Source organism: Chelonoidis abingdonii, chromosome 4, assembly GCF_003597395.2.
Source record: "Chelonoidis abingdonii isolate Lonesome George chromosome 4, CheloAbing_2.0, whole genome shotgun sequence".
Classification (NCBI taxonomy): Eukaryota; Metazoa; Chordata; order Testudines; family Testudinidae; genus Chelonoidis; species Chelonoidis abingdonii.
The window spans coordinates 72,732,266-72,757,212 of NC_133772.1; positions in this window are offsets into that span (position 1 = coordinate 72,732,266).

The following is a 24,947-nucleotide window of genomic DNA, read 5'->3' on the forward strand; positions in this document are numbered from 1 at the left end:
CCATGTTGCATAACACACCTCAGAACTGTTCCCCAGAGTGACAGAATTAATAAAATAATTCTGACTCAGGCCATTAATGTGAGCTTTTTTTGAGGTATGAAAATTAAGAACTAATGGTTTTTCATTTGTGCATGAACTTATCTTCTTCCTGGTTTCAGCAAGCACCAGAAGCACCAAAATATTGTACAACTAGCACCAGAAAATACCAGAAATTTCATAAGGAATTTAGCCTGCTTTCTAGATATGTGAAGTCTGCAGAGCTCGTCCCAAAATTAGCACAAATCTGCAACCCCATCCAACTAGTCCTGCCTTCAAGCAGTCAGGGACACTCTCTATACACCTCAGGAATCTAAAATTCTTAGGATTTGTTGCATGAAAAGAGCAAACAGCAGTTATTGGAGGGGTAGTAGAGAAAGGGAGTTTCACAGGTTCCCCAGCTGTGTGACCATCCTCATTGCTTGCATTAGTGCAATTTTATGACTGTAGATTGAGGCTGATAAACACATAAAACCTCCAGCACAAGGCTCATTTCAAATGCTTTTGAAATTCAGTGCAAATATTTATACAGGCCTGTCCAAAAGGTTTAGTTAAGTAGCAGATCTACTGGATGCTTATCCAAATCTCCAAAGCTTTTAAAGCAATTTTGCCTATGGGTGATTTCTCTTCTTCCCTGGCTTCTTGTTTTTCTTATATATTTATCATGGTTAACTTCATAATAATTTCATTCTGTCTGGTTCTACAAGCATACGCTGCAAAGCATAAAGCAGTGATGTACAGCTTCTTATGGCTAGTAATTTTCTTTTCGGTATTATCCATATTTTGTGTTATTTTTTTCATTTGTAAGTAGTGATCTGCCGCTTGCTGATTTTATGGAGTCTACGGACTCGGATGAAGAATGATTCTGAGGCTAAATGGAGACCATATTCAGTAGCATTTCTAATCCCCAACTCTCCCCACCTATCTGCTGAATTCTTGACTCCTTTTCACTTGAACCTTTGGCCTTGATCTTCCTTCCAAGCAAAGCATCCCAGTCAATCCCAGCTGGCTACTGGCCAGCAGTAATTAGCTGAGCACTGTGCCACTTGCATGCTGCTCTGCCTGTGTGTGTTAAATCTGGAGGCTGTTGGAATATAAGGCTTGAGCTTGACCCAAGCTTGACCCAAGTACTGATTCAATGTTCAGGGTCCTGGGGATGTTCCAGGTGGAAGAAGAAAATTGATGGAGTCTATTTTCTTTGATGCAATCTTGTTTATTTATAAAGAATGTACAAACACCTGAGTCTTTGTTCACAGAAGAAAGCAAGGAGCAGTGTCTTAACTTACAGCCCCCAAACTACAACACCAGTACAAAAGCTCTCTCCTCTCTCTATATTTTTCCAGGGTCACACTGAGCTTACAGGCTCCCGCTTAGCTTTCTTGCCTGCCTGCTTGCCTCTCTCTCTCTCTCTCTCTCCTGCCCTCTCCCCCCGCCCCCCGATGATTCTTAGTTTCTGTGTAATCTTTCTTTTCACCATCAGCCCCATCCAAAACAAAAAATTTAGCTAGAGCTCCTGGGCAGGTTCACACACCTTTTGTCTTCTGTCGGGATTTATAATTAAGGTTATGTTAATTGAGATGTGAGTTCACAGCTATCAATCTCAATGAGGTTTTAACTCAACCCATAACAGGGTTTCATGGCATGCATAACAATATCTTCCACCTCCACTTTGCTCATCCTCCTGATGAGGCCTAAAATGGTGACACTCAACAAGCCACCTCATAAGGAAATAAAATAAAAAATGTAGCCAATTAAAAATGATACAAGTTTGACTATTCACATACGTATTGTGTCTTACTGTTAAGATGTTTTCACATCAATTCAAAATAATTTTATTTTATATTTTTTAATAATTACTTTGGGTATTTTTTCTTCCTGGGATTACTGAAGAATGCCTGTAGTTTCTGTGGAATTTTCTGTCTCTGCCCATTTTGTTACTTGGGTTATAAGATGGCTGAGAGGATGAAATAATAACAGGAAATTTCAAACTGGCACAAGAAATCCAGCAGAAATTTGGGACTGTGTCATCTTCGTGCTTATGAATGCCTCAATATTGTCATTGAACAAGTTTGTTATTATTCATCTTATTATTAATTGATGAATAATAACAAACTTATTATCATGTGTCATCATTCAGTTTCTTGCAGGGCCTCACATCACACTCCCACGTTTATCTCCTACTGTGCATTTATGCAGCTTTAGTACCAGTGACTGTCTGCCTTCTTGCTGCTGGACCCAGGCTAGACAGTTGGTTGATGCATGAGACTGCTTTATGTGAGCCCCAAAGAATACAATTATTTCCAGTGTACTCCTCAGAGGGATTTTGAAAGTTTCTTTATTTTCCGTCTGCTTACCCTCAGGAATCTCTTTATAGTCCCCGCTATATTTTTTATTTACCAACAATGAAGCTTTCGAGTAAATTATTAGCCAGGAGTGTGTTGGTCAAACATTCTAGAGATATTACCTCTCTCTGTGTGATATACAGTAACTCTTCTTTATTGTATCCATATTGCTCCTTAATGTCTATGCAGATTTTTAGTTCTGCCCTATGTTAGATCTTTAAAAAAAGAAAAGGGAGAGACATGATAAATTATTATTCATAATAACAATAATTAATAATAATGCAAATCAAACAATGATCTCTGCTGAAACAGAAAGGAATCTTTCTCAGTCATTATAGTGTGAAAGAATGGAGAATACTCTGTTGTATTAATTTTGATGGAATAAATGGGCCCAAAGAGTCAGAGGTGTTAATGTCACTGTCCAACATTAAACAGGGTTAACCAAGATTCGGGGTTTGGTATATAGAGACATCAGCCTTCTTAGTGCTTTGGCAAAAACACCATTAAACATCTTTTTAATCTTTTATTAAAGACACAGTAGAGAATTTAAAAAAAAAGATTAAGGTATTTCAAATGTAAACTATTATGTAAGACTTTCATTTTCATAACATTCCCTGTTCCCTTTCCCTTTAGCTGGAGAGACTTTTTAAAAGGAATGCTTTCTCTCCTCCCTCCGTGACATTCTTTTAGATGGTGTTAAAGATGGTAATAACTGTCCTTTTGCAGGAAACAAGAATTTATTTGAGATGGGCTGGAGCTGTTGCTCTTGGTGGTGGTGGTGTTACAGTCCCATCTTGTTTTCTAGAAGACAAGTGCACACCAGTGGGAAAGAAAAGAACAGCAAAGAGGAAAAAGCAGTTTTTTGGTGTTGACTTTTACTTGCAATCTCGCTGCTGGAGAAACACAGGCACAAAGTCTTATCAGCCACTCTGAGACCTGGTAAATTTGTACTAGCATAGGAATGTTTAGGATATTACTGTTAGTTGCCTCTTTGGTCTTTCAGCAATGTTGTAAAATATACAGTCTTGGCCAACTGAGCTAGATGTTCATTAAAAGAAAACAAAAGGAGAGGGATAGAAAAGAGAAGAAATGAGGTGAGGGGAAAAGGGTACACAAGGGGGCTGGAGTAGATAACAAAGTTTCACATCCCAGATAGTTGATTTAGCTAGAGTTGTTGGATATGATGATGTTATCTGGGTCCCTCTCTTGGTCCAATCTAATCAGGACACCCCTCAGAATTGAGTTGATGAAGGCCCAGCAGTGTCACAGAAGTTCCCAGTTTCCCAGGAGATGGTGGAGGTGGCAGCCATGATAGTGAAACTGTCAAAAAACGACATTGGAGGGTCAGACTTAGTGGTTGGAGCAGTGGCGGCCAGGACTAGTGGTTGGTGCAGTGGCAGCTGGCCGGTACTGGAGTGAGGGGTTGGAGATGGAGTCAGGAATCAAAAGCAGGTTGGAACAAGGTGAGAGTATGGCTGGAAGCTATGCTGGAGTAAGTGCAGGGCTGTAGCAGGACTGGGAACAAGCTTGGAATCAGAGCAGTGCTGGAGCATGCTAAGGTCTGTGGAGTCTGTCACCACTATCAAGCAGGGGACACTTCCAAGCCATTAAGTGACATTTTGCAGACTGAGCTGCTGGTTCTTCTCTGAGGCTTATACACCTGCCCTGAAAGTTAGAGACCAGTTTGTGGATTATGGATTGACTGAAGCCAAACACAAGAATGACTCATCACCACATCTGGGTAAATCAGACTCGAGTTCAGGGATGACCTTATTCACATCAACCTCCTGCCCACCCTTCCAGCCCCAAAGGATGCTTCCCCAGAGTTGTTGGGCCCAGCTTGTCAGGGTGAGGTTGATAGAAGTCTCAAAAGAGGTTGGGTGAATGTATGTTATTGGCCACTTCCCACCAATTGTCAACTGGGCCATATCATTCCCAGTTCATGAGGTACATGAGACATGCTCTAAGGAGCTTAGAATCCAGACTCTATCTCATCAGATATTTTTCCTGACACTGAGCAATGAATGGGTGGTGGTCAGGGGAAATGGTGGTTGTGTGCAACCAGGAATGGAGTTATCCACATATTACTTGAAGACAGAAACTTGGAATATTGGATGTATTTTCATGGTGTGGGGTAAGTGGAGCTTGAAGGCCATAGGTTGATCTGTTAAATGATCCAGAATGGGCCAAATTAATTGTGATCTAGTTTCCTTAAGGGTCAGGAGGTATCCAAGTGTTGAACTGAGGGCAATACCTTGTCTCTGACTGCCACAAGAGGAATGTCTTGTTGATGGAGATCAGCGTATCATTTGTAGTCCTCCTTGGCTGAGTTTAAGTGTGATTTCAATTTCTCTTGATGTAGTGGAGGTGTTGAACCAAATCAGAGGCTGTGGAGATGCAGAAGATCAGTGGTAGAGATAGATAGAATGGGAGTAGAGCCCATAATTAGCATAGAAAGGACTTTGGTGGGTTGATCTGTGATTGGAGTTATTGCAAGTAAATTCAGCCCACAAGGTAAAAGTCAGAAACAATCATCTTCATGGCAGGTGACAAAGCAGTGGAGATATGGTTCTAGAAATTGATTTAGCTGTTCTGATTGTCTGAGGGGAGAAAGCAAAGGAAATGTGTAGGGTTACTTCCAGGAGTCTGAACAATTCTCTTCAAAAACTGGGAGACAAATTATGGCCCATGATCACATGTAATATTGTTTGGTAACCCATGGAGCTGGAAGATGTGGTTGAAAAACAAATGTACTATCCCTTCTGCGGTCAGAGTTTTTAACAAGGGACAAAATGTTACATTTTGTTGAGGAAGTTCATGATGAACAGTATAGTTGTGCAGCCATGAGAATTGGGGAGATCAGTGATGAAATCCATTGAGATAGATGTTCAGGTTTGGAGTAGGGTCAGAAGTAGGATCAGGGCAAGGAGAAATGAAACTTTGCTATTAATATTTATATAGCACCATAACTTTTTAGGGTAAAGAATTTGCCCCTGACATCAGAAAAACATAGGAAGTGAAAATAACCACTTAGACCTAGACCCTAAAAGGTATTTGGATACCTTCCTCCCCAGGCCTTAGATATTATGGAGATAGACAAAATGTTAAACTCTAATGATATGACTACACTACCCACCAGGTTGGCGGGCATCGATCGATCCAGCACAGCTTGATTTATCGTGTCTAGTCTAGACATGATAGATTGATTCCCAAGCACTCTCCTGTCAACTACTTTACTCCACAGCTGTGAGAGGCACAGGCAGAGTTGACGGGAGATGGCAGCAGTCGACTCACCACAGTGAAGACACCACAGTAAGTCGATCTAAGTATGTCGACTTCAGCTACGTTATTCATGTAGCTGAAGTTGTGTAACTTAGATTGATCCCTCCTCCTAGTGTAGACCAGGCCTAAGATAGATAGACAGACAACAGATAAGGATAGAAGGGATAATGATGTTTTGTAGTATTCTGGGTAAGCCTTATAGGTATATCCTGCTATTTTACTGAACTGATGCAAATGAGGTAGGGAAAAGGAGTAGGAAGGACTACAAAACATAGAAATGGAGGTTATATGTGTCAAGCAAAGACAAAGATGGTTTACAGGAGGGATATGAAAGAGAAGAGTATGGATGATGCACAGGAAATGGGAAGTTCTTCTAAAAGTAAGCAGCAGAGTGGAAAAAAAGACAGTTGTGAAAGTGGCAGAAAGAGACACAAGGAACAAAAGAGAAAGAAGAATAGGCAGAACACATGGGGGAGTTACGAGAGGTGAGCAATGTTTCCCAGTGTTGTAACCCCCAAGCATTCAAAAAGCATGAATCAGGCTCCCAAAATCAAGAGATTGGCTTAAAAATACTAAGATTACTAAATAAATTAATTAAGTTTTTCTCTTTGCTTTCTGTTTTTCAGATCTTTAGGGTGCATCTGAATTACATTTTCATGCTTTTCTATGGAAGTATGAGGTCTAGAAAGTGATGAGCTAAAGCAAATAGTGTATTGGGGAGACCACTGAGGGAGGAGGAAGCAGGGCCTTCCTTATGTGTTTGTAATTAGCTAATGCACATTCACATCTAGTTTTTCAAAAATGGTGTGAGGCACAGAAAGAAAAATAATTATATTTGCATGTGCCACTCTTCTGAACAATTTATTCTCTGTGTTTTGTGATTAGAAATCTGAGCAGTCTCACCTCTTAACTAATTCCAGAAATAGTCATTGGTTATCTTGCTTAGTTCCATTTATTAAAAATAAACTACTGGTTATGGGTGACTTTGAAAAATTGCCTTTGACAGAGTGTTTAAGCCTGGAGCCACTGTCTTGTATCACAAAGCATTTGTTAGCCAATATACCATTAATTCACACACAAATAATTTTACATTATGCATGCTGACCTTTGCAGAACATCTTCTGTTTTCTTAACCAATGAATTTTACATGTTTTTATCATCAACTGTGATTTAATTTCCTTCACATCAAATTAAACCCTGCTAGTTTTAATATTAAAAGGATAAACAGTTTTGAAATGACTTCTTGCTGCATTTAGGTGCCCGAGAACACATCACATAAGAAAATAAATAAAGAAGGAAGCTTTTCACTTAAAAAAAATCTTTCAGGAATACATTTCATAATTCATTTTTTTATTGAAAGAAATGATTAAATAAATCCAAAGCCATTTAGCTATTAAGCTAAAATACACACAGTAGCAGATGTGAGGCACACCACAAGCTCAGAGCACACTCTCCAAAGGGAAACTATAGGAAAAAATTACTATTCATTTAAAAAAATAAGATAATTATTGGCCTGATCCAAAACCTATTAAAGTTGTTTGGTGTGCTACTTAAGAAAGATTTGTGCTTATGTATGTTTAATAGAAAGAGAGTCATTTTTTGATATATAAGAATATATAGCACTGTGTATAAATCAGTAGTAGAGCTGGTCAACAGGTTCCCCATGGAACAGTTTTCTCTCATAAAATTTTGATTTGATAAAATAAGAGTTCAAAAGGAACATATTGATTTTGTTGACTTTTTTGGCTCAAAGATGCTTATTTTGACTGTTTTATTAAAATATATAAAAACAAAGTGCTTCTTTTGACCCTATCAAAATGAATCAATTAAATAAGTTTGTTTTGCTAGATCTGAAAAAAAAATCAGAATTTTTGTTTTATGGAAAATTTTGAAATTTCAACTTTGTATTCAGATTGAAGATAAAAGGAATTTTCAAAATATTGAAATTTCCTGTGGAAGAGAAATTCTGAGCTATGGTCAGTAGGTTGAATAAATTTGTTATTGTGCACACCAAATGGCTTCCAGTGTGCAGCTTTTAACATGCAGTAACTAACTTGGTGTATGCTGTGAAATTTGTGTTCAGAACCTTTTAACGAGTGGATTTTGGTCAATGGACTTTGGTCTAGGAGGCCCTGTATATGCAAGATATAGCAAAAATGCATGCTTAAGTTTCTGCAGCAAACAAGATAGAGACCCTTTAAGAGAAACCAGAATCTAGAACTGCGCTCATCTGATAGCTTGCACATTGTGCAGTTACACTGTATGCCCAAGAATCCAGAGAGAGAAAGAAAAGATGGCAAGCATGGTGGACTGTGTTTTATGAGTCACAGCAGTGGCACCTACCAGAAAATGATCTGTCAAAATCCAGTTGTACTGAAGGCAATGGGATTACTGAAGGCTGCATTAAAAGGTCTTTTTGTTTGAATCTTTTGGGTTATGTTTGTGTCTAAATTCTCTCTTTTTGCCATTTTTTTTAATTGGAGATGGATTAGGACCTTCCTGGGTGAAATTCACCGGAGTGCAGAGTGTGAATGGAAGACCTGTTTAGCACAGAAGTCTGAGTTAAGCTTCAAAATAGGGCTACCCCCAGGAACTCTGGGAGAGTGGGGTTTTGCTTTACAAAAAAAAAAATAGAGCCCTATATGTCTGTCTTGAGTAAGTAATGATCTTTTTGACTAAAGAGTACAGAATCATGTTCCAAGTAAGTCAGAGATAGGATGACATAGGATATTCTTGTGATGTTTCCAGCCTGAAATTAACAGAAAAGTAACAAGAAAAACTGTTCATTCAAGATTTCTGGCCTAACTATGGAGACTTAGGAGATCCAAATGGTACAAATAAGTTTCTGTTTCAAAACTTCCAAACTCATCCTTCTTGCTCAATATTTACTTATCAATAAAGTATAGTCCTGCTATGCCAAATGAAATGTAGATTGTTCCATATACTATTGTTTTTCAAAGTAGTATGGTATCAGCCAGTATATTTAAAGAAGGGGAGGGGGAAGAGTACAGAATCAAGAATTCTTCCGCTCTGCAAGTTCCCAGGACTTCATTTTTTTAAACACAATGACAAAAAGAACAGTGAACCCTTAAATTAAGTGTGTTGTATTTTGAGCAACATACTGTCTCTATCAGAGGGGTAGCCGTGTTAGTCTGGATCTGTAAAAGCAGCAGAGAATCCTGTGGCACCTTATAGACTAACAGACGTTTTGGAGCATGAGCTTTCATGGGTGAATACCCACTTCGTCAGATGCATGTAATGGAAATTTCCAGGGGCAGGTAGTTATATGCTAGCAAGCAAGCTAGAGATAATGAGGTTAGTTCAATCAGGGAGGATGAGCCCTGTTCTAGCAGTTGAAGGTGTGAAAACCAAGAGAGGAGAAATGGTTCTGTAGTTTGGCAGCCATTCCAGTCTTTGTTAATCCTGAGCTGATGGTGTCAAATTTGCAGATGAACTGAAGCTCAGCAGTTTCCCTTTGAAGTCTGGTCCTGAAGATTTTTGCTGCAGGATGGCCACCTTAAGGTCTGTATAGTGTGGCAGGGAGGTTGAAGTGCTCTCCTATAGGTTTTTGTATATTGCCATTCCTAATATCTATTTGTGTCCATTATCCTTTTCATAGATGTGGCGATGTACATAGGCAGAGGGGCATGCTGCATATGATGGCGCATATTACATTGGTGGACGTGCAGGTGAATGAACGCGTGATGGTGTGCTGATCTGGTTAGGTCCTGTGATGGTGTCACTGGTGTAGATATGTGGGCAGAGTTGGCATCGAGGTTTGTTGTATGGATTGGTTTCTGAGCTAGAGTTACTATGGTCGGTGTGCAGTGCTGGTGAGAAACGTTTCAGGTGGCAGGATTTCTGTGGGCAAGAAATTGGCCTGCACCCAAGGCCTGTGAAAGTGTGGGATCATTTCCAGGAGGGGTTGTAGTCCCTGAGATACCGTTGGAGGGGTTAAGCTGTCACTAAGAAACTGCACATCTACTCAGGACACTCCCTACACTAACACCGGAACAAATCAACATACCTTTAGAGCCCGACCAGGGTTTTCCTATCTACATCCCAAAGAGCACAAAACGGAAATCGGAACGCCCCATCATCTCGGGCATGTGCACCTCACTGAAGGACTGTCTGGATATGTGGACTCTTCTACTCAGAACCCTATGCCACCACACTCCCAGCTATCTCCGTGACACCACTGATTTCCTGAGGACTGCAATGCATTGGTCACCTCCAGAAAAACACATCCTAGCCACCATGGATTAGAGGCTCTCTACACAAACAATCCACCACAACCAGAATGGAATACAAGTGTCAGGAACAGTATCCCATGTGCCACCAGCACAACTGCTGCTGATCTGTGCTTTTATACTCACACACACATTTCAAATTTGATGACAATAATCTCCCAGATTCAGTGGCACTGCTAATGGGCCACCGCATGGCCCACAATATGCCAATATTTTTATGGTTGACTGCAACACGCTTCCTCAGCTCTGTCCACCTCAGGTCCCTTCTCTACTACGCTACATGATGACATCTTCATTATCTGGACCATGGGAGCAGACTCTGGAAAAAATCCACCTGATTTCAAAGCTTCCACCCCACCATCACCTCAGCCTGGACCAATCTACGCGAAGTCCACTTTCTAGACACCCGGTACAAATAAGTGATGGTCACATAACACCACCCTATATCGAAAACTATCGACCGCTATGCCTAACTTCATGCCTCCAGCTTCCATCCCGGGCACATCACACGATCCATTTCCACAGCCAAGCACTGAGGTAACAATCATTGCTACAACCCTCAGAAAGAGCCAACACTACAAAATCTCAACCAAGCATTCTCAAAACGCAATACTTGCATGAGGAATAAGGAAACAGATCAACAGAGCCAGACGTGTACCCAGAGCCTCCTACTGCAAGACAAACCCAGGAAAGAAACCAACGGACTCACTGGCCATCAATACAGCCCCAGCTAAAACCCCTCACGGATCATAGGGATCTACAACCCATCCTGGACAATGATCCCACACTTCACAGGCTTGGGTGCAGGCCATCCTTGCCCACGAGACACGCTGCCACCTGAACGATTCTCACCAGCAACCCGCACACCGCACCATAGTAACTCTAGCTCAGGAACCATCCATCAAACAAACCTCGATGCAACTCGCCCACATATTACACCAGTGACACCATCACAGGACCTAACCAGATCGAGCCCCACACACCGTTCATTCTGCACGTCCACAATGTAATATACGCCATCTTGCCAGCAATGCCCTCTGCTTGTACATCGCCACATTTGGAAAAGGATAAATGGACACAATCAGATTTAGGAATGGCAATAACAAAAACCATAGGAGAGCACTTCACTCCTGGCCACACTATATACAGACCTTAAGGTGGCCATCCTGCAGCAAAATCTTCAGGACCAGACTTCAAAGAGAAATGCTGAGCTCAGTCATCTGCAATTGACACCATCAGCTCAGGATTGAACAAAGACTGTGAATGGCTTGCCAACTACAGAACCAGTTTCTCCTCTCTTGGTTTTCACACCTCAACTGCTGAACAGGGCCTCATCCTCCCTGATTAACTAACCTCATTTCTCTAACTTGCTTTGCATAGCATACTATAACTGCCCCTGGAAATTTCCATTACATGCATCTGACGAAGTGGGTATTCACCCATGAAAGCTCATGCTCCAAAACGTCTGTTAGTCTATAAGGTGCCACAGGATTCTCTGCTGCTTATACTGTCTCTAGAATCTCATTGATGCATTATACATTTACAGAATATTATATCATCACATATATTTAAATGTACAATGTTATTGCACCAGACAGAAGAAAAAATGTTTGCTGTAATAAAATAGTGGATTCAATTCTTCTGTTCTGTGTTAAAAATTAGCTTCATAGTGACTTGGGAACAAAGGTGTACCTCACACCCTAAGACTTTTTTTTCCTTTTACAGTTAAGTTATCCCTTTGATTTACTAATTGTCCCTTTGACACTCATTGTCTCAGAGTTCTGTGTAGCATCTAGCGTGCTGTTTTGATGAAGATTTTAATAACAGTATCCTCTCACTAATACTAACAACGAGACCTGATCTCATTGGCATTTCAGCACTTGGTTGAGCTTTTATTATTTTCTCTTTGGAGCTCACCTGACACATTATTTTATAGAGCCATAATGATATTGCATATATATGTAGAGTAACCAGTACCATACTCTAGGCTCGAGAGTCTGCTGGCAGAATGAAATTAATTTATGATTTGATTTAAGGAAGATGGAATATTTACTGAAGCAGCTGAAATTAAGTTTCTCATTTATAATTTAATCACATCAGCAGCAAGGCTGCTCAAAATTTCAGTAGGCAGCAATAGAATTTTATGAACTACAGTCACTAACACAGAGTGGACTTTATATATATATATATATAATATATACATTTCTCCAGTGCACAAGTTTTATTTAATAGAAGCTTGGGTTGCTTGTACAGTATCTGTTCTGGGCTGTGTTCTTTCTGTAGATCTCAGACATTCCAAAAAAATATTGTCACCTTGAAAGTGACCCTATTTTTCATGATAAAAGTGAACTTTAAATTTCCAAAGTGACTTAGTTTCCAGTTAAAAACAAAGTTGTGTCATATTTTACCCTGTATTAAACATCTTTGTGATTTGAAAAGAACTTTGAGACAACACTAATTCTTGGGATAATTTATTTAACAAGACAAAAAAGATTTTAGAGTGTTTCTTGGATTTAAATTTTATTTCTGTAGTGTATATCATTTCCTGTAAAATCATTTTAGTAAAATGTGAAGCCATAGGCATGGCTTTGTATGTGTCTGACAATCTGTGCCCTTGTGTCCACCTGTTTCATGGGATTATGATAAATTTTGTATAAAATATGCCTTGTGAGGTATCATTTGAAAATTGATAATTTGCTGTTTATTATTGTCCAGGTAAAATATGTTTGTAAAGTTATATGATTCCTCAGTATAGTATTTCTAAGGCCTGTTCCAAGTTCCCCAGAAAGAGAGAGAACTATAAGAAGTGAAATCAGATACCCCAAATGATTCCTCCCTTTCTCTCTGCCCATGGCATCCACAACACCTGAAGAACAAAGGAAGCAGCACTGAACTGGGGGAAGGATTCTGACTGAAAGAAATTTAGCTAGTAAGAATGCTGAAACATGTGGTGGTGACACAGACTGTGCTTTGAAAACACTGTGCTTGTTAAATTAGGCATTAGAAGCATTTTACTTTTATTTTTCTTGTAACTTATTCTGACTCATATCTCATTACTTGTATTAATTTAAAATCCTTCTCTTATCAGTTAATAAACTTGTTTTATAGTTTTATCTAGACTGGGTGGTTGAAGTGTTTGGGAAACTCCATTTAGGATAACAGACTTTGTGCATATCATTTGGTACTAATAAAATGATGAACTGTATATGAGCATGTATTGTCCAGGAGAAAACTGAGCAGTACAAGATTAACATTTGTAGGGAATGTCTGAGACTGGGAGTTTGCTGGTGTCACTTTGCAGTGTAATTCAGGGGTGGCTGGCTGTAGCATTCATACACTATAACTGAAAGTAAGTTACATTCTGGAGGCTGCATGTGTGTATGAGTAGACCAGGAGTCATAGCTCTCACAGCAAAGCAGTGCAAAAGGCACCCCAGATTGGAGAATTGAGGGAACACACCTGTTCATCAGTCCAGATTGTACCCTGGGTATATCACAGTGTGTTTGCACAGTAACTTGTACAATAAGGCCATGATATTTACTGATGTTCATAGGTGTTACTATACTGTACATAATAATAAAAAGAAATGATGATGATGATGACAATAAAAAATATACAGTCATTTTCCCTCACACATTGAAAACCCCAGAGAATGAGCTAAAGTGGGAAATTCAACTAATGGAGTTTTCCTGCTGCTACCCTATTATGAATGGGGAGATAAAGCAGACTACACTTCAGAAGACTTAAGATAGAAGTAGCCAACAACAATATTTCTTCTTTATTACAAGAAGATGGAGTACCATCCTTGAACCAATAGATAGAATTGCTTGTATTGATTATGTATATAAAGCTTTATATAAATCAGACAACCAATGGGACAGTAATAGGAGGGGAGAAGTGTATAGAGTTCTGAAGTGTATTCTGCAGATCTCAAGGGTATGTAGCAAAGCAATCTCCTTGCAGTCACAGCTGCCTTTCGACTGCCCTTCACCCCGGGCAGCACAGCTGTGCTGCTATTGGCTCAGTCCCCCTACCATGGCTTGGTAGCACTCACATGGGACACTGTCACAGAGTAGCTGGGCTCTGTGGATTAGGGTGACCAGATGTCCTGATTTTATAGGGACATCCTGATTTGTGGGTCTTTTTCTTATATAGGCTCCTATTACCCCCCATCCCCCTCTCAATTTTTCACACTTGCTGTCTGGTCAACCTACTGTGGATAAACTAAGCCCAGTTTCCTTGGACAGGAGTTGAGCCCAATCCAGCTACACCAGGGCCTATAAAAGGGTTGCTAGTAGACAGCTGGGGGAAGGAAATACTGGAGTGAGTGGTCTTGTGGCTGCTGCTCCAGGAGGAGAGCAGAGTTGACTGGGACTGGAAGGAGCTGGAGTGCCAGAGATCCCTGGGAAGGGTGGCATTGAAGCCTCGGGTCAAGGACTGAGTTAAGACTATTTTCTCTTTGGTTGCTTGATAACCTCTGTTTAAGAAATAAACCTCCTTCAAGAAACTGAGTGTGGCTGTTCACATTTTGGAGATGGGAAGCTTCAACACTCAGTGATAAGCACCAAGTGACAGTTGTAACCACTCTGAGATGTATTACCTCCCTTCCATATGGAAATCTCAACTGACCATCAGGGGATGGGGCAGACCATGGTATTAGTGTCTGTGTCTTTAAGGGCTTATCTTTGTAGACAGAAAGTATTAGAACCTGCCGGGTTGGAACCTGAGACTACAGGAGTTCTGGGCTGCTGATGCCACTGCATCGCCACAAGAGGCTTAAACTAAGTTCTCATGGGAAGATCCTGGCTGGGCTCAGAAGGACATACAGCCCTTTACAGCCTATCAGTTGGCCCGTACAAAAATTTAAATGAGGAAGCCATCAAGGGGAGCTGTCTGAATAACAACACAGACTGCCTGCTCATCTCTGCTCCAGACCCTGCGTGTGATAGACCTTAGACTCCAGCTTCCGACCCTGGTTTGTCCTCGACTTCACTATTGAAGGACTGCCTGACCCTGATCTCCTGCTAACCTGTGTCACACTGGCTGGGCAGACTGTCACAAGGAAAGGTAGAAATCCGAAACTGATTGTAGGTTCTATAATTAGATTTCACCAACCCAGTAACAAGTGTGAACTCTAAAGCATTATAACAATGCTACCATAGAGTCACAGCCAGTCTCCTCAGGCATTCCAGTCGGGAATTCCAGTCTATCTTGCCATGCAGGCAAGCTGGACTATGTAATAGATTATCAATTTACACAAAAATCTCAACAATATTGAGGTTCCTTCCAGTCCAAATTACTAGACTCAGATCTCAAGACAAAGACAATGCTTATAACCAGCCTTATAATAAAATAACTAAAGATTTATTAACAAAGAAATGGGAGAGTTATTTACAAGGTTAAAACAGGAAACATACACACACAAATGAATTACAGTCTTAGGCCTGGGCTACACTAGCGGGGGGGTTGAACTAAGATACGCAACTTCAGCTACGCTATTCGCATAGCTGAAGTCAAAGTATCTTAGTTCGACTTACCTGGCCATCCTCATAGCAGCAAGTGGACTGCCGCGGCTCCCCCATCAACTATGCTTACGCCTCCTGCCGAATAAGGGCATCGATTTGGGCATCGATTTATCGCATCCAGACAAGATGTGATAAATTGATCCCCGATACATCGAAGACTACCCGCCGATCTGGCGGGTAGTATAGATGTACTCTTAGATTTTAAAAAGGTAATATAAACTTCTATAATAAGCATCTCTATATGTCACATAGGGCTCCCCCATGCCAAGCAGCACTGGGAATCAGTTGCTTATGTTTAGGAATCTTTGACCCTCAGAGTCCAGAAAGCATAAAAGATCCAGTTTCCCCTTGCCCGGGATTTTTATTCCTTCTCTCCCCAGAAACCAAGCTGATGGCACAACATGTAACTCTTAATGGTTGGGCTGAGGGAGCAATCGACAAAGGCTTTATTTGGATTCAATAGTCCTTCCTAACGGGCAGGAGACAACACATCTTGGGGTAAACTAATAGTTCACACGTGGTAATGTTTCTCCTCTGACTGCTGGGAATTTACAATCTTAACAAAGATTTTTATAGTTACAGATCAAATGTTTAAACAACCTTATACATGTGCTGCAGATATTATAAGGAGGATTATGCAGCATCTTACAAGCGTTCCATAAAGTCTAAACACATTCTTATAACTCTAACCTCTATTTTGATAATGCTAACACACAAGTGAGTAAGACAGGTTACCAGCTATGCATTTGTAAGTGTTCAGTGAGGCCTGGGGACATTGGCATGAACTGGCACTTGGTCTGCCAATGTAAGAACCTAACTGCCTGCCTCCAGAAACCAGACTCTCAGTTTGCTCTCTGGCCTGTCTCAGACTCTGACCTCTTGGTAACCTACCCCTGCCTGCCTCCTGACTCTTGGTTAGCCCACTGGCCTGTTTCTGGCTTGGACTCTGACCTCCTGATACCTGACTCAGCCTGACTGCCCATGTCCCAATCACGAAAGAGCATCTGGTCAGGGCTCTGTGAAGCTCTTGTTTTTAATGGCCATAGTGTGAGTAATCATTGAACACAACACAGACCGTTCCAGCCCTATCTCCACCTACTCAAACCCCTTCCCAAGAAATGACCAGAGCACTTACTGTTGGGCACCTGTGGAAGGCACTGACATTGTTTAAGGGGACAGGGGCATTGACAAAGAATTTTCATAGCCTCCTTCCATGTAAGAAGGAAAAAATGTGTACACTACCTCCTCATCTAGAAGATGATCTATGGCATTGTAGAGTTAGCTAGTGTAGTGTGTACCACTGACCTCTGAGAGACAGGATGAAAATGACTCAATTGTATATTATAGGCCCTATGCTTTTAACAGTGACTTTAGCTCAGGTGCCAGCCTGTAATTCAGGAGAAGAAGAATCTGAGTTCTACCACCTCTGCCTCTGTGAAGTTCCCAATTGGCATGCTGTGCAGTATAGTGACTGTTTTGAAGTCTTTGGTGATTTGTTAAAATATCTTTCATTTATATTCATCCCAAAGGATCCCAAAGTGCTTCATAAACCAGGCACACAGCAATCAACTTCACTACCGGTGAATTGCAGTCACCACTGGGGTGGAACACAGCAGCTGTTTAACAGCACAAAACAGCATTACACAATAGCTTAGGACAGAAAGTGAAAAATACCTTGACTAACTGACACAAGGAAGGAATTTAAGAAGGTAAAATGTAATTAAGCAAAGTTCACTTTATCCAAGAAACTGGTCTTAACACATTACTCTCGCAAAACTGTGCTATAGGATCTTTAATGAGTACAGGCCTGGGAGAGAACTTCAGTTTGAATCTTATCTGCATGATAGACCCTCCAGCAAAACAGTGGCCTTTAATACCATGTTGGAGCATTGACCCAGTTGTGGCTCACAAGGCAAGCGTAATATTTAATAACCAGTTATTCACAGAGATGGACAAAATGTCAAACATTTATGGAAGAAGTAAAGCAAAGCTGGATTAGATACAGGGCCAGACTCTAATCTGTTATACTGATGTAAATGTGGAGTAACTCCTTTAGCCTCTGGGAAGTTACTCTGGATTTATATAACTATAAATGATACCAGTATCTGACTTGCTGACTATATTTCATTAGGTTGAAATATTAAATAATGAATTAACTCCCAATGTCAGCACAATATGTTCTCCATTATTTTAAGAGCACAGCATATGTTACCACCTAGGATGCCTCTCATTGGTTCACTTTTTTTATAACAAGTTCACCCAATTCCATACTGCCAGCCAATAAAACTGTTTTATTTTATAGCTTTGGGGGTGTGTGGGGGGACTGAGGGGAAGAAAAGGTTGAAGTAAACCTGATGTCAAGAAAATTGCTGTTTCTTTCAAATCTTAGTATTTCAGAAACTTCTCTAGCTAGAGAACCCCAGGAAGGCAAAGCATGGATAATAACTGAGCTACATAAAGTTAAGAAAGAATACATGAAGACTTCAATCAAGTTTACTATAGCAATCTCGTTGAAATTATCCCATGTATCAGACAGTCACTGATCTTGATGTTTAATACTGAAAATAAAAAGACTGTGAACTGATTAGTGATTTGCTCAGCATTACTGTTTGAATAATGCTTCTATTACTTACAGTAAGGTGATCTTTGTGGGCCTTTTTTTCCCCTTTATAATGGACAGAAGTAAATTTCATGTTTTTGTTACCTCTTCATATCTGTTCATCATACCAGGGCAGTGTGTATGATTGCCCACAAGTCTCCAAGTTGTATAAATATACATTCCTTATTCTAGTCTGGAGTGAGAGATTTGATTGCAAATTGCCTTGATTTAAAAATGATTTTTGATTCTTTATATTTCCTTATTTTGTAAAAGGTTAAAAAAGGCCAACCAAACTTAGAAGGATTTAATAAAATACTGTAGCTGTTGAAGCAAATGTAAGGACTGTATATTGTACGTGGGCCAAATGCATCCTTACACTGGGCAACATTATATGTATAACCTAAGTAGCATGTCTACAAGTTTTTGAGAGTGTGTTAACAAGAAGGAAGGAGAGCAATTATTTAATGTGGTGACCAGAGTAATGAGGATGAAATTAAGAAAATGTAAAATAGGCTAAATAGGAAAAACTTCACAACAAAAATGACGTGAAATAGTCCCCCAAATTAGATGGTAGAAGCTCTGTCACTTGAGACTCTTAAAATTATTATGTGACAATGGTAAAGAATCACAGATAGGAACACATCTTCAGAAAGGGGACTAGACAAAGCACTAGAAAATATGTTGTGATAAGCCATCTGCAATCCTTCTTGAATTAATATGTCCAATTTCCATCTCTAATTTTTACTATTCTTTTATGGCTTAGCTCTATAACAATGAATAATGAAGCTGTGTTTAAATCATTGTACGTCATCATATTTTCAGTGTTGGCTGAATCTTCAGGCTACATGAACACAGACTCAATGCGGAACCACTTGTCCTGAAAGACACTTCAACCTCAGACATGTAATTGTCTAGATAGACAAGACTTTGGAAAAGAACTCATAAATTATAAGCTATCACTGCCCCCACTGAATTATACTTTCATCATGTGATGTGAAGAAGCAAGAGCTATTTAATTGTCTTTATCTCTACTTAAAGCCACATATTGTATTAATGGCCAGGTTGACTGGAATACAGTTCCACCACAAAATGGTATTGAACTGCAAAAATAAATAGTAAGGAATTCAAAGTAAGGAGAAGGAAGGATAAAGAGACTTTTAAAACAAATGTCAGCTTGTTTACAGATCTCTTTTTTCTGAACTACATGTAAAGTACATGTAATCTGGGTTATATTTTGTAAAAGCAAAATCTTTCAGAGATACAGTCAAGAATTTCAACATCCATTCATATGACTTGAACATAAATGTATGTTGTAGCAAAGAAAATTTTACTGCTTTACATGCAGTCCATTACAGAATGCATGCCCTAATGACTAAATCCTGGTCCAGTATATAACAATAGGGACATTTGCCACAAACTTTAATGAAACTGATATAGTCCTGAAGTTGTTCCCCTGAAATACCCTATTATTTCCAATAAGAATATACAGAAACTTTTAAACAAGCTTATGGCAGGCAGAAAGAAGTCTAAGCACACAAAGTAAATAAGGCATTTTAGTCCGACAGTTTATCATTTCCATAGTAAGTGCATGCACATAATAATAAAATCCTTGCACTTCCCTAGTGCCTTTCATCTGAGGATCTCAGTGCACATTATAAATATTAACTCTGTGAAATGCAAAGGCAGAACTGGAAATAGAACCCAAGAGTCTTGGCTCTCAGTCCACTGCTTTAGCCACTCAGTACATACTCCTTTCCCAACAGAGTGGGCCAGCATTTGTGAGGATATATGAGCAAACCAACTTCTCGGTCAATATGACACTATAAGAACATTGTACATAGTCTTTTTTTTTAAAGTAGAGTTATAACAACAATGAACAAATTCTTCCCTATTGATGACATTTACAATGTATATCAAGAAGACCCATCTATAATCTAATGTTGACCCAATTCTACAGGTTGCTCTGCAGCTGCCATAACTGGAAAATGTGGTGAAGATACTAAAGAGATTTTATAAGGAGCCAGCCAGGAAACCAATCAAAGACCCAGATGCTACTGCTGGAAACACAAATTTGAAAGTGTTCCATCTGGGGTCTTGTATCTGCCAAATTTGTCACATAAGTGGTCACAGCAGTTAGGTTCTGTGCTCCACATGAGAGAGAAAGGCACCAAAGGGAACCATTTTCTACCCTGCAATCAACAGCAAAATGCTGTGCCAACTGAAATTGTAATTATACCTACAGCAATGTGCCAATAAGCTTTGAAAATGTGTAGCTAAATAAAAGAATTCTCTAGAATATGAAGAATCAGATATGCCGAACAAAGGCATCACATTAAATAGTAACATCCATGATTAAAAAAATCTTCATTAGCCATAAGCAGTCTATAAAACAATCAATCAAAGTGAGAGTAAAGCTATGCCAAACTGCTTTGTTTAACTATGTCGTTGATTCTCTTTTCATAGGTAGCTTGACCACTGATTGGTATAAGCGGGCATGCCTGCTACAGTCTCTGCCCCTGGATGAGCAGACATAGCACATAGTCAACCAGTGGAACTTGTTAGCAGAGGATGTCATAAAGGGCAAAAGTTTAATTGGGTTAAAAAGGAGTTAGATAAGTTCATGGAGGATAGGAAGACAGGATAGTGGGCTAGATGGATCACTGATCTGACCCAGTATGGACATTCTTATGTTTTTATAAGTCCAAACATTCTTCTTGCTGACTAAATATCATTAATTTATAAATCAATGCAAATCAAGGCTCTTGTAACTACAAGCCTGACCATGCAGGGATAAAGGAGAACAGTGTTAAGAATATTTCTCCACCAAGCTGTCCTCAAAGGGATTTTTAAGTAGAACACTGGACAATGATTCAGGTGATGTGGATTCTATTCCCAGCTACCACTGATCTGCTGTGTGATGTAGGGAAAGGCATATCACCCTGCACCCTGTGTCTATTTGGCCCATTTAGTCTGTAAGCTATTTGAGGGTCTGTCCTGCTATGTTTATGTGCAGCCTAGTGCAATGAACCCCTGAACTTGTAGTGCTACTGTTGCAATAGTAAAATGACCATGATAGGGTTAACTGGGCGACTTAGAGTACTATGAGTATTATGCTTCACTGATCCCTTACTTCCGGTTTTGTACGAGGGAGCTCTCCCCTTTTCTTTTGCAATTCAGATGAATAAAGTACGATGTTCCCAGCCTGCCTCCTGTGAGAAAAGTGTGAGCAGTCCCTTTACACAAATTACTGTACTAAAATATAACAAGAATAGTTGATAACAACAAAAATATTACTGTGCACTATACCCCAGAAATCAAAAATCTCATTGGGACCAGCAGTATCACAGACATGGGATGTAATGAAATTCTAAATTCCACTATTTGAGAAGATAACTCACAGATGCAAATGATATATGGTCTTGACGTGGTGCTATTTTTCAGAGACGGGCATTGAAGTGGTATTGGCAGTTTGGAATTGGTTGATTCTCTTTTACTACTTATCAGAAATTAAAAGTGACTATTAAACAACTTGATTTTTTTAAGATACCCTAATTCATTACAATTAAAAAAAAACACATTATCTGAGGAGATCAAGGTTCTGCTGAACTGACCCTAATGAACCATAAGGCTTCTTCTGCTACAGCTAATACATGTTAATGAGAAAGCAGCACTGATTCCATTTGTTATTGGTAATGCATAGCCCTGGTAAGACAGCAAACTGGGGAAGATACCAAGTAAAAAATCACCCCATTCCTTCTGTTTGCTACAGAAATTCATTAATTTGTATAGCAAATGTTAAAATATCAATATATCATCAATATGTCTAAGAATATAAGAACAGCCATACTGCATCAGACCAATAATCCATGTAGCCCAGTATCCTGTCTTCTGACAATGGCCAATGACAGGTGCTTCAGAAGGAATAAATAGAACAGGTAATCAAGTACAATGAACAGAATAGGTAATCCATCTCCTGTGGCCCATTCCCAATTTCTGGCAAACAGAGTCTAGGGACACTTCAGAGCATGGTTTTGCATCCTTGCATATCCTGGGTAATAGTCATTGATGTACCTATCCATGAACTTATCTAGTTTTTTTTTAAACCCATTATAGTCTTGGCCTTCACAAAATACTCTGGAAAAGAGTTCCACAGGTTGATTGTGAGCTGTATGAAGAAATACTTCCTTTAGTTCATTTTAAACTTGTTGCCTATTAATTTCATTGGATGACCCCTAGTTCTTGTGTTATTAGCAGGATTAAATAACACTTCCTTATTTACTTTCTCCACACCAGTCATGATTTTATAGATCTCACTAAGTTGTCTCTTTCCAGACTGAAAAATCTCTGTTTCATTAATCTCTCTTCATATGGAAGCCTAATAATTTGTGTTTCCCTCTTCTGTACCTTTTCCAATCCCAATATAAACGTTTTGAGATGGGACGACCAAATCTGCATGCTTTATTCAAGATCTGGGTGTACCATGGTTTTATATAGAGGCAATATGATAATTTTGTCTTATTATCTATCCCTTCCCTAATGATTCCCAACATTCTATTAGCTTTTTTGACTGTCGCTGCACATTGAATGAATGTTTTCGGAGAATTAAGCACAATGATTCCAAGATCTTTTTCTTGAGTGGTAGCAATTAATTTAGATCCCATTCTTTTATATGTATAGTTGGGATTATGTTTTCCAATGTGCATTAATTTGCATTTATCAGCACTGAACTTCATCTGTCATTTTGTTGTACAGTCACCCAGTTATGTGAGATCTCTTTGTAACTCTTTGCAGTCTGCTTTGGACTTAACTATCTTGAGTAGCTTTGTATTGTCTGCAAATGTTGCCAGTTCACTGTTCACCCCTTTTTCTAGATCATTTATAAATATGCTGAACAGTACTTGTCCCAGTACAGACCCCTGGTGGATACCACTATTTACCTCTCTCCATTTTGAAAACTGACCATTTATTCTTACCCTTTGTTTCCTGTCTTTTAACCAGTTACTGATCCATGAAAGGACCTTCTTTCTTATCCCATAACAGCTTACTTTGCTTAAGAACCTTTGGTGAGAGACCTTGTCAAAGATTTTCTGAAAATCTAAGTACACTATATCGACTGGGATCCTTGTTATTCACATGCTTGTTGTCCTCCTCAAAGAATTTTAGTAGATTGGTGAAGCATGATTTTCCTTTACCAAAACCATGTTGACTCTTTCCCAACAAATCATGTTGATCTATGTGTCTGATAATTCTGTCCTTTACTATAGTTTCAACCATTTGCGTAGTACTGAAGTTAGGCTTACTGGCTTCTAATTGCCAGGATTGCCTTTGGCGCCTTTTGTTAAAAATTGGCATCACATTGGCTATTCTCCAGCCATCTGGCACAGAAGCTGATTGAAATGCTAGTTTGCATACCACTCTTAGTAGTTCTGCAATTTCACATTTGAGCTCCTTCAGAACTCTTGGGTGAATATCATCCGGACTGGGTGACTTGTGACTTTTTAATTTATCAATTTGTTCCAAAACTTTCTCTAATGACACCTCTATCTGGGACATTTCCTCAGATTTGTCACCTAAAAAGGCTGGCTTATTTTTAGGAATCTCCCTCAGATCCTCAGGCATGAAGATCGATGCAAAGAATTCATTTAGTGTCCCCAGAATGGCCCTATCTCCCTTAAGTTCTTCTGTAGCATCTCAACCTTCCAGTGGCCCCATTGGTTATTCAGCAACCTTCCTCCTTCTAATGTTTTTTTTATTATTTTTTACTTTTTGAGTCTTTAGCTGGCTGTTATTCATTTTTTTTGGTCCTTCCTAGTTATATTTTTACATTTAATCTTCCAGAGTTTATGCTCCTTTCTATTTTCCTCAATAGGATTTAACTTCTACTTTTTAAAGGATGCCTTTTTGCCTCTAACTGCTTCTTTTACTTTGATGTTTAGCCTTGGTGGCACTTTTTTGGTCCTCTTACAAGGTTTTTTAATTTGGGATATACATTTCAATTGAGCCTCTATTATGGTGTCTTTAAAAAAATTCCATCCAACTTGCAAGGATTTCACTTTTGGCATTGTACCTTTTAATTTCTGTTTAAATAACTTCTTCATTTTTGTATAGTTCCCCTTTCTGAAATTAAATTCTACCTTGGTGGGCTGATTTGGTGTCTCCTTCCCTCAGGAATGTTAAGTTTTGTTATGTTATGGTTACTATTACCAAGAGGTTCGGTTATATTCACCTCTTGGACCAGATCCTGTGCTCCACTTAGGACTAAATCAAGAATTGCCTCTTGTCCTGTGAGACCGAGGTCTAGCTGCTCCAAGATGCAGCCATATAAGGTGTCAAGAAAGTTTATCTCTGCATCCCATCCTGAGGTGATATGTACCTAGTCAATCTGGAGATAGTTGAAATCCCCTATTATTATTGAGAGTTTTTTTTATTTTTATAGTCTCTCTAATCAACCTGATCATTTCAGTCACTATCACTATCTTGGCCAACTGGTCAGTATATTCATATTATTCAAGCACAGAATTACTATCCATAGAGATTCTATTATACTGTTTTGTTCATTTAAGATTTTTACTTCATTTGACTCTATGCTTTCTTTCACATATAATGCCATTCTCCCACCAGTATGACCTATTTTGTTCTTCTGATATATCTTGTACCCAGGTTATAACTGTATCACATAGATTATCCTCATTCCACCAAGTTTATGTGATGCCTATCATACCAATATCCTCATTTAATATGAGGCACTCAAGTTAATCCATTTTACCATTTAGACTCCTAGCATCTGTTTATAAGCACTTAAAAAAATATCACTTTTTAGCTGTCTGCCATTATGTGATGTAATTGAATTGGACTCTTTTTCATTTGACTTTTTCTCATCAGATCCTACCTGTATTTTATCATTTTCCATCCC